Raw genomic sequence first — 12,260 nt, forward strand, 5'->3', positions numbered from 1 at the left:
TATTGCTCATATAGTTCATGTGGTTAGCCATTTTGTCACTTCTCCTACTACTGTTCATTAGGGAGTCGTTCTTTGTATTTTGAGATATCTATGTGATACTCAGTTCCGCACTCATATGCTTCCATCTACTTCCTCTCTTGAGTTACGTGCCTATAGTGATGCAAATTGGGATAGTGATATTTATGAGCGTAAGTCCACTATTGGGTATTGTGTTTTTCTTGGAGATTTGTTGATATCATGGAAAAGCAAGAAACAAGATCTTGTTTCTCGATTTTCTATAGAATTTGAGTATCAAGACATGGCTAGCACCACTTGTGAGATTGTTTGGTTGAGATGGCTTCCTGCAGATATGAGCGTTCACATCTCTTAGCTAACCCTTTTGTATTGTGACAACGAGTATGCGATAATGATTGCTAAGAATTTAGTGTTTCATGAGTGCGCAAAGTATATTGAGATTAACTGTCATTTCACACGTCATCATCTTCTTAAGGGAACTATCTACCTTCCTTATGTCCCTTCCTCTTTGCAGATTGTTGATATTCTTACAAAGCCGTTGACTGCTCCTCGATTCCATTTTCTGTCTGACAAACTCTCAATGCTTATTGCCGTTGTATTGTGAGTTTGAGGGGGGATGTTAGCCTAATAAGATTTTTGGCTTTATCTTGTATTGGGCTTTATGATTGGACCTTTTAGCTAGGAAACCCTAATTAGCTTCTCTATATACTATGTCTTTCCCTTTCATTGTATTTGTACTTCTCATTTGATAATAATATGAAACCCTAGCCGTTGTATATTTTGTTAGTTTGTATTTTCATTTACAGTTTTAACCAAATTATATAGTTAATATGTTAATGTGTATCATTTTATTCAAATACGTACTTAAAAATTGTCTAGTTCAATTGGCTGAAGTGTCTGTCCATTTGCAAAGGCACCTGTGTGCGAATTTTGTTTCAAAAAAATGTCAAACTGAAAACGAGTATCTAGATACATGTTAAACCTATAACATCATTCAAAATAAAGCTCCATTAAGTCATTTACTCTACTTATTAAATGAAAAACTTAACCTTCTCCTTCACTTTCAAAGTGTCTTTTAATTGATCAAAATCCTCAATAAACTTAAACGACCTTCAAAATTGTCAAACTCCTGCACTAGGTCCGACTATTGTATAATTCTCAATGTCAATTAGAAGGTTGTGCATGCCTAATAAGGGGATGTTAAAAAGTTTTTTGAGAAAGCCCCATAATCAACATACAAAGAAAACATTTTCTGCAAAAAATTGAAGAGAATAATGAATATATAAAAACACACAAGAATTAAAAGTTAGAACGAATGGATAATAATGACAAATTGACATTTAGTGTAGAACATCACAATCGTGTAGCATTCATGTGTAGATTCTTAAAAGACTTGATTAGATTGATCGACAAAGTTATAAATTTCATACAAATTTAATTATTATTAGTTAAAAGAACTAAGACCCGTTAGGTTTTATGTATGGACTAGACGAATTCTCGCGCGTTACGCGGCGCACGTTAAAAATATATTGTTAGAATATAGTTTTCAGACACCTTTTAGTTAATTCGATTCATTAATTTAAGTTCTTTTATTATTATTATTATATTTAATGTTGTTTTCCTTTTAACTATGTTAAAAAAATATATACAGAATTTTTTTAAAATATTATTTGATATTTTACTTTAGGTTTTAAATTTTACACTAAATTTTTAAGCTTATTTGATATATTAATGTATGTTATTTATTTAACTATATATTAAAGTTAACAAATTGAGTATATCATATTGATAAGTCACAAATTCTTCCATTTATGATAATGTTTACAACTAAAAGCATATTTAAGTTAATAAATTAAGTATATTGTATGGAAATATGAAAAGTTTGGAGTTTCAAATGAATGTGGTGAAAGAAAAAACTGCTTCCTTTATAATATAGTAAGATAAGAAGATTATATATAAGGATCCCTTCAATTAATAAAATATAAGTGCGCACTACTAGAAAAGGCTAATCTAATACAGTTGAAAGTGTATATATAATACATATATCAAATCGTATTAATAGAGTGTTGTATTAGATTTCATTTCCTAATAGAGTATAACTATTTAACCGTACTCTATATGATTCTATCAATACCTTCCAAACAACCATCTAATACACCATACAACCCATCTAATACACCTCATATAATTGTGCTTGATTATCCTCATTCCCATTCCTTTCCAAACATTCCAGATTGGAGCCATTCCATATTGCATTCCATTCTAGCCAGTCCTGATTGCATTCCAACCCATTTATGATTACATTCCATCCTTATTATATAACTCCATAACAGCCACCGCCAATAGGACTCTTGGAAATTTCAAACTCCCATTAAAAAAAAACACAGTATATAGCTAGCATACATAAACAAAACAAATTAAACAAATTAAAATGCGAATGAAATGAAGCTTTTTCAATGTCAATGAAATGAAGACTATTGCTTAATCTTATATGTAATCTTCTCCACATAAGAAAACAATATATGGAAAAAGGACAAAAAAATGTTTAGTATTTGAGATTCTTCTAATGTTTATTCCTTTTTTGTCCTTGTTCCACGTAAAGTGGCAATATTTGATCCATACGTATAGCCGATTTTTGCAATTTTGATCCAAAAACTAGTTATTTTACTTAGGATGGGAATAAAAACGTTGCAAAAAGCTCAAATGAGGAACAAAATTGTATAAGAGAACTTTATGGGACCAAAATAATAAAAAAAATAGTTCTACTCATGGACTAAAAATGTAATTTACTCTAAAAAGAACATTCTAAAATATAGTCCTTCAACTGCTTTCGGTTGTATTGTTTTACTTGGCTCAACTAAAAAAGATGATACAACATCCGGAGATGAAGACATATTTGAATTCAAAGCATAGTCAACATATGATATATACCCCATTATCTACATGCATACATAAGAGGGAAAATTAAAAAGATTTAATAGACATACTAAATATACAAATGAAAAAAAAAAACTATCCTAAAAACCATAAGTAATAATAACGACCTAAGAAATTTTATGATAGACAGCAGGTAGGTTATCAAGAACTTCAAGATTTGCTAGTGGTATGAAATTACTTTTAATACATGTCATTTTCCTTACCTAAATGAAAAATAAATATGAAAATGAAAAACAAAGCATAGAAATAGTCAACCATGACATTTTAATTTGAAAATACAAAGTAGTAATATTAAACCTCATCATCGTATACCCATTGCAAAACAGTTGACTCGGTGCTTAAATCTTTTCCTATTCGGAACCCTTTTTCTATAATGTTGATTTTTTGACCGATTAGCATGCTCAACAAAATGGTGTAAGTTCTTTGGTATATGTGATGTTGGATATATATCCACATGGCCTGGATCCTTGCTACATTTTCATTATACATGACAAAAAGTTGTGTGTGGTTCATTAGAATATAAAGATATATCATCATATAAATCACATTTACTTACTGTGCACAACATTTGGCGATTTCAATATTGAGTTGACTCACTCAATCTTTCGTTTTCTGTGAAGTCAAGTCATATAACAATATGTAGTTAGTGAATACAATTGCTAAGAATATTAATACAAATACAACATACTAAAGAAAATAACTTGCGGATAGATGAATTCCAACCTTTTCAAAATCAATGTGAAGATCACGTGCAATTCTTTTAGCTTCATTGCTTGTTAGTGTCTAATCTTGATAAGCTTTCAGTACCGCATTGTACAGAGTAAGATTTGTATTTAGATATTGTATGAAAATGATCATGAACACCATAATGAACATTGCAAGTGCTCAATAATTTGAAGGATATGACATCAAATAGAATTGAAATAAAGTTATGATCTTGTAAATAGAGCAAAACCAATTATGTAACTTGTCACCTCACATGTAGATATTCGTTAATCATCATTGATGGCTTCAATTCCTCGTCAACAAAATCTCTGCATTATAAATCAAATATCATCAAGAATAAATAAAAATAACAATGAATCCAACATGTATTCAGATTAATGAAAAGGAAAAAACCTATAAGGATGTGTGTGTCTACAAAGTTCTGCATAATCCACCACTCGGCATATGTAATATCTCCTTTCACCCAAAAGAAAATGCATTAATGAAAAAAAAACAGAACACTAAAAACCATTAACATTCGAATAAATGAATACAAACTACATGATGAAACATATAAGGAAACAATATATTTTAACCACATAAAAGTAATTGTATTTTTTAACTTAATAAAGTTTGTGAAACCAAGGAGGAAGGACCTTGAACTGTTGGTGTAATAGATAATACAAATTAGAAGCTAGGACTATCAAAGCATAAAAAAAACAAGTACTACTGCTACATATAAAAAAATTAGAATCGATGTACTTGGATATACTAAGAAATATAAGTTCAACACATGTACTGATTAAATAATATAAATCAAAAGCTAAGAATAGATAACACAAATTAGAAGCGAAGAATGATAAAGCATCAAAATTACAAGTACTATTGTTACAACAAATAAAAAAAACTCAGAATCAATGTACTTTGATATACTAAGAAATATAAGTTCTACTGATTAAAAGAATGAGGATGAAAGAGCATCAAAAACCTAGAATCACTATAGTGTGAGATCCATCTCTCAAGAATCTATAACGACAACTTTCACTAAAAAGTAAGTGATTTCTACGCTAGAACACATTTGTATAAATAGAGTGTTAAACTAGTGGTATTAGGAAACTAAGAATCGATTTCTAAGAAATTAAAAGTAGACAAAATACACAAAACAAAAGAATCAGATAGCATACTAGTTGAGAATGAATGAAAGACATAAAATTGAGAATCGATTTAAAAGCAAACTAGACTATAAACTATAAATTGATAATAAAAATTGAGAATCTATTAACAGCAAAAAAGTGTTAATCGGTTAAGAGCAAATGAATAAAAAACCTTCAAGAAGCTATAGGTGGTTCAACAATGGCGATACACCCGTGGAAAAGATAATAGAAATCAAAAGTGACTAGCAGTTGAGTGATCACGTAACAACCGACGCTTTACGTCTTCACCTTTGTTGATCAAAATTTAGTGTGAGTATCCTCAGCCCTGCTCTGATATGCAGTATATATGATCATTTTCACCATATATATTCGATCGCATTCTAATAATCTATCATACATCAGATCTAATATCCAAAAAATGAAAGCCTGGGTATTAGGGTAAAAGTTATGGTGGTTTCTGTGTGATCAAAGAAAAGGAAAGAGGAAGTGCTCCTGTGAATGTCGGGAAGGGGAGAGATGGTGGTGTGGGGGTCTTCGGGAGGAGGATAGAAGGAGTGGTTTCTTTGCAGAGAGATATGAAGGTAAGACGAAAAGACGAGGTCTTTTTCCTTTTGCGTCCGTTTGATTACACCAAAAAATGGACAAGGAAGTTAAAATATTTAAATAACCTAATAAAGTATGCTTATTGGTATATGAATCGTGTAACTACTTTTTTTAATACGGATTTTGCTACAACCATTAGGGCTGTAATCAAACCGAACGAGCACAAATGGGGGATTGTTCATGTCCGATGGTGTAAGTTGGCCGAACAAATGAATGAATACGAACAGATAAATGAACGAGTTTTCTTGTTCATGTTTGTTTGTTTAACAAATTGCATTGTTCATGTTTGTTCGTTTATGTTCATGAACATGTTAAACGAACATAAATAAATGAACATCGATAAACAAACATAATTTGACGTATATGAACATAAATAAAAATATAACATTGTAATCTAATCAAACATAATTACGCATATATAAACATTAAAATAACTTATCTGAATCAACGTAAAGGAACAACATAAACAAATGTTCACGAATATAATTGAATGAATGAGACCATGTTCATGTTCTTTCGTTTAACTAAATGAACGAGAATTTGTGTTCTTATTCGTTAATTTATTAAATAAACGAACATAAACAAATATACCGTCAAACAGTTCACGATCAGTTCGTTGAACGTTTAGTTCGATAATAGCCCTAACAGCCATAATAAATTACAGTGTATTCTATTACCAATTTTCCAGTAGCGGCGTATTTAAATTTCTAAATAAACTCTGTTGTTCAGATTTTTAGCTTAAAAAAAATAGAGAACAATACATGAAAATGCATCAGGTCCATTTGGTGACATAAAGAACATACAAGATTATAAAAAATAAATACAAATCGATATGTAATATAGGAAAAATGTTCATGAGGTATATGTTAGAATTCCAGGGTAATAAAGGCACTTGGATATTCTGAGAATTGTGATTCCACTTTCAAATAAAAGTGTTTGGGTGGTACTCCATAATCTTTGATTGGATAAGACTCGGAAGAGATTCAAAACATAGAATGAGATGTATTAATTTCGTGAGTACCAAAAATTGGTTAAATACCTCATTTTTCTGAAAACTATCAAAACTTTTATAAAACAGTGTTTCAACTGTCAAAAAACTATCATAAATCTGGGTTTTCTATAAGGGTTAATGCAAAACCAAAAACAGGCCAAATATTTAAAATTTGAATATTTGCAGCATTTTTAATACAGCCAGGGACTCTGCCCCTTAGCCCCTGCTAGGGGCTGCCGCCCCTTGGATCCCATTCCCAGGGGTGTTGCCCCCGGACCCCCGTTCATTCAGGGGCTTCGTCCCTAAATGACAATCTACTTTTACTCTTTAATACACTTAAACAAGTGTGCACTCCACACCTTCCTTACTTTTTTATACTCATCAAGATTGATTTTGGTCAGCATGTCAACCCATTACACTTAAATACAATTAGTGAAGCAAATCACCAACAAACCTCCCCCATTTAAGTGTAATCTTGATTAACTTAAAACAAAACATAACAACAACAAACTGATGCATAAATGAAATGTTGTGACGATTGAATTTCACATTAGTATATTATTCATTCCAAATATTAGAATATTAGGGTGTTACTAAGGATTGAACCCTTTCTATTCATAATGATTACATGAAGATAATACACACAACAGTTTACATTCTCATAAGTTCTAACTTGACACTACATTTTACTAGCTTGTGTCTCATCCTTCAATAAGCATATCAAAGCCAAGTCCCAACTTCTTAAAGCACCTAAACTTCATGCTTATATAGGTAGTTATTTTGTTCTTGCACCTGAAAATGCAATTTTTCAAAGAACTATTAAGAAATAAAATTCCAACCTCCTTAACATGCAGTACTAAAAAAATATCTTGGGATGATGATAATAATGTATTCCACTCTTCAAATATCAAGCTTTCCACATTAAATTCAACATCTAATATTACATTAGATGGGAATGGGTATCTCAATATAAAAGATTTTATGTGGACTTTAAACCCATCCCTACAGCCGCCTTGTGCACTAGATCTCTTGCTAACCCTTTGGTTAGATGATCGGAAAAACTCAACTGAGTTCTTACAAACTCCACAGATATCACACAAATCATGATGAGCTCACGAATCATGCTATGTGTAACACCTAAATGTCTAGACTTTCCATTGTAGAGTTTACTATAAGCCTTAGCCAAGGTTACAACACTATCACATCTAATAAGAATGGTAGATATCAGTTTGTGCCATAATGGAATTACATAAATCAAATTCCTTAGCTACTCAGCTTCTTTACCAGCAGCAGACAATGCAACAAACTCAAACTCCATAATTGAGTTAGTAATACAAGTTTGTTTCTTAGATGCCCAAGAAATGGCACCTCCTCCAAGAAGAAACACCCACCTACTTGTAGAGGAGTGATCCTCTAAGTTGTTAATCAAGCTGGCATCTGAAGAAACTTCCAAAACATAAGGATATCCACTATATGTTAAACAATAATTCACGGTCCCTTTCAAATAGTTGAATACTCTACTCACAACTCTCCAATGATGTGAAAAGGATTACAAGTATATCTACTAAACCTTCCCACAACATATGTTACATCAGCCTAGTACTAATCATGACATACATTAGACAACCAATAGCCCTTGAGTATTCAAGTTGAGACTATGGAGATCCTTTATTAGGTAGAAGCTTAAGACTAGGATCTATAGGAGTAATGACAGGAGAACAATTCTTAAAGTCAAACTTCTTCAACCCCAGCTAGGGACTCTGCCCCTTGGATCCTACTCCCAGGGGCGCTGCCCCCGGACCCCCGTTTATTAAAGGGATTCACCCCTAAATGACAGTCTACTTTTATTTTGAATAAACTTAAACAAGAGTGCACTCCGCACCTTCTTTACTTGTTTAATATCCGCCAAGTTTGATTTTGGTCAACAAGTCAACCCATTAATAGAGAACCATTATTAAAAGAAACCAACGAACCAATTGTGAGCATCGGAAATCATAAAGATCAACAACCAAGGAAATGGATATACACTTGTACATTGGATGCAAATACACTGGATTATACCATAAAACCTACATCTTTACCAAAAAAACTCACCTCTTTTTTTTCGTTTAATTTTTTTTGGAGTCACGTTTGTTATCGAAAAAAACCGAATATACCATTGTTCATGATTTTTCATCATCTTTCCATAGAGATCTGTGTTTATATATAAAAAAACAAACTTTTTTTTTCAAAAAAAACTATCTTCGTTTTGTTGTTTTCTTCTCAATATTTATGTTTATTTTTTTTTCAAAACACTAATTAGACAAAAAAAATCTGAAAGTTTTATACTCTATTAGTAAACATCAACATCAATTAAAAAAACTTGATCATTTCAGATTCAAATTATGAATCTGAACTATAAATATTTCAATTTTAACATTCATAATGTGAATTTGACTTATTATTTCAGCTCTTTGATCTTTCACAAATTAAGCGAAATTTACATATGAATCGAAATATATTTTCATGTAGTTTTATAATATTTTAATGTTTTGACTACTTGTAAATTAGTTTTGTAAAATAAACAAACGGATTTAATCACATTGTGAATCTTAACTATATATAATTTAGGTTTCAAAATTCACAATGTGAATCTGACTTACTATTATTCATACAGTGAATCTAAGCATATTCATAATATAAATTTGACCAGATTCACAATGTAAATATGAGCTACAATTTTATTTTTTTTAAACATCAATATGAATCTATATTTAAAGAGTACCAAAAAAATATGAATTTTTATATATTTATTAATTTTTTTCGATAAAAAATAGACCTTAACTTTTCAAAAAAAAAGTGAAAGATCTTGATTTCCAGATTGAAGAGCCTTTTTGGAGCTTTCGGAGAAGAAGGAAGAACCTTGAGGTTGTGGTGTTGTAACAACCCAATTTTTCACATCCAAAAATTTCATTTTTAAATCAATACTTTGGAAGACATTTGTGAATAAACATCGTTTGATTATATCATTTCATAAACATATTTCGTGTATGAAAACCAAAACATAAAAACAACCATAATGTCAGAGTATAAAATCCCAGAATAACTCATGGTGCGGAAAACAATGTGCGTGCATGACGTGCCGCTACCGCGCCAGCTCCTTCCCCTTCAATGAAGAGATACCTTAAAACAAAACTGTAAACTCTAAGCATGAAGCTTAGTGATTTCCCCCATCGTACCACATACCATACAATCACATAACATACAAATACTGTCAAGCATATCTGGGTGCCCGAACTACCCCTTCGGTCCTTTTGACCGGGTACTGCCTAGCATATCTGGGTGCTGGCCTCCCCTTCGGTCCTTTGGACCGGAAACTGCCTAGCATATCTGGGTGTTGGCCACCTCTTCGGTCCTTACGACCGGTGATCTCGGGGACTATCTCCCCCGTAGCTACTAGCATATAACATATCATACTAGCACGTAACATATAAGATAATAGGAAACCTAGATGATATAACGAAGACCATCATCTAACATACGTCTCCTACTGGTGGGCCGGCATTGTGGCCTTAGACCCACCGCTACTGGAAGGCAACTCACCTCGTAGTAGCTGTTGATCTGTGCGGGAAATCCTCTGACTGCTACTGCTGCTGCTCCGGAAATCCTCTGGCTATAATTCCCACAAAACATTTAGTCATACACTACCAACTGCTCTTAGGGTAAAATTACCATTTTACGCATGACCAAGTCAAAGTCAAATCAAAAGTCAACTTCCAGTTGACCTGACTCGCCGAGTTGGTTCGCCAACTCGCCGAGTCCCTATCCTTCTATTTGTCCTTATACCCGTCTCGACTCGTCTAGTTAGGCGATGACTCGACGAGTTTTCCTTCTAATTGAACATCGAATGAATCTTCATCCGTCTCGCCGATTTGTATGAACAACTCGTCGAGTTCATCTTCAATCTTAAGAAGATTGCCTTGGACTCGCCGAGTTTGCTAATGCACTCGCCGAGTCCCATGAATTCCAGAACCATGGCTTAGTCCAGAACATTGGGTCACTCCCAGAGACCTCCCTGAAACCTTTCCACACTCAACTGGGTCCTTGACCTAGGACAAAAAAGGGAGTCAAGCCTCGGAATCGCGAAGTCCCAAGAGCGAATCGCCGAGTCGTGTATGTCCAAGTCTTATTTTCTCGATTTTTGGTGTACAATACTTGTCCAAAAGGTAGATCTAGGCTCCTAGGATCGTTCTAGCATGTAAAGTTACGAACTTTACGTGCATGAATGGGACTTTTGAGCCTAAAAGGCCTTAAAATGACTCCTACAATGCCTGGGGCCTTCTTTAAGTGCAAAAGGCACTCCTTTCTGCCTTGTAACCCCTCCAAGGACCTAGATCTGAAACTTCAACCCCAAACCATGCTTGCAATCATGGTTGGTGACCAAAATGGCTTAAAAAAGCCCTAAAACTTCACAAAATGGGATCTATCAAATGGAAGAGCAAGGTACAGACTTTTTACCTTCAATGAGCTGAAAATGGTGCACAAACTCGGATCCCTTTAGCCTCCTCTTGTTCCTTCAAGCTTTTCCTTCCCTCCTTGGATCACAAAAGCACCAAAGTCACTCCAAATGCCTTAGATTGCTTCAATAACGAATAGGGTTTGCTATGGGGGTCTTCTAGGAGCAAATGGGATGAAGGAGGCCGAGTTAAAGTGTTTAAATAGGAAGCAAACCCTCAGATTAGGGTATTTGTCCAGGCAGGGTCTACTCGCCGAGTCCATTGCTTAAGTCTCGCGTCCCTTCTCACTTCTACTCGGCGACTTGGTCCTTCAACTCGCCGAGTCCAAGGCCAAAAATGCAAAATATTTAAAGAATTAACGTAAAGAATACGTACCAAGAACCAAATGCTACAAATCTCCCCCACTTAATTTAGACTTCGTCCTCGAAGTCTGCTGCTCGTTCTTGAAACAGCTCGGGGTAATGCTCCATCATCTCGTCCACCGGCTCCCAAGTCCACTCCGACCCCTTCTAGTGTTGCCATTGCACCTTCACGAGTTCCACTCTTTTGTTCCTCAGATCCTTCGACTTCCGGTCAAGGATCGCTACAGGCCACTCAATGTAATTCAGGCTGTCATCAACCTGAATGTCCTCAAAGGGTACCACTGCTGAGTCGTTCACCGGGCACTTTCGTAGTTGGGAAACGTGGAAAGTGTTTTGGATCTGACTGAGTTCGGCTGGAAGATCCAGCCTGTACGCCACCTTGCCCACCCGGGCTACTACCCTGAAAGGGCCAATGTACCTTGGGCCCAACTTGCCCCGCTTCCTGAATCGAATGACGCCTTTCCAAGGCGACACTCTCAGGAGAACCACATCCCCGACCTGAAACTCCAAGTCTGATCGACGCTTATCGGCATAACTTTTCTGCCGACTCTGAGAAGTCTGAAGCCTGCTCCGGACCTGCTGAATCTTCTCTGTCGTCTTGAGCACTACTTCGGTGCTCCCCATTACTCTCTGGCCAAACTCGCCCCAACATATCGGGGTCCTGCACTTTCTCCCGTATAACATCTCGAAAGGAGGACGGTCAATACTCGCATGATAGCTATTATTATATGAGAACTCTGCAAACGGAAGGTAGGTATCCCAACTACCTCCGAAATCTAAAACACATGCCCGCAGCATATCTTCTAATGGGTGGATGGTCCGCTCGCTCTGACCATCCGTCTGCGGGTGAAAGGCGGTGCTAAAATGCAGACGAGTACCCAGCTCGTCATGAAACTTCCTCCAAAACCTGGAAGTGAACCGCACATCCCTGTCCGAAATCACCGATACTGGCACCCCATGCCGTGCCACTACCTCCCGAATATAGATATCGGCCAAC

The 12,260-nt window shown here is 34.8% G+C and overlaps 1 long non-coding RNA gene across 1 annotated transcript; it reads right to left on the bottom strand.

The window, feature by feature from the left end:
• Positions 1–2,008: 2,008 nt before the first annotated feature.
• Positions 2,009–4,070, bottom strand: LOC128127132 (uncharacterized). Its single transcript, XR_008225194.1, has 4 exons — positions 3,676–4,070; positions 3,509–3,564; positions 3,250–3,422; positions 2,009–2,365 (listed from the first exon to the last, which is right to left on the bottom strand). It is a non-coding gene; the product is annotated as an uncharacterized LOC128127132 (long non-coding RNA).
• Between the last annotated feature and the right edge of the window lie 8,190 nt (positions 4,071–12,260).

This window comes from Lactuca sativa, chromosome 7, assembly GCF_002870075.4.
Source record: "Lactuca sativa cultivar Salinas chromosome 7, Lsat_Salinas_v11, whole genome shotgun sequence".
In the NCBI taxonomy this organism is placed as follows: Eukaryota; Viridiplantae; Streptophyta; class Magnoliopsida; order Asterales; family Asteraceae; genus Lactuca; species Lactuca sativa.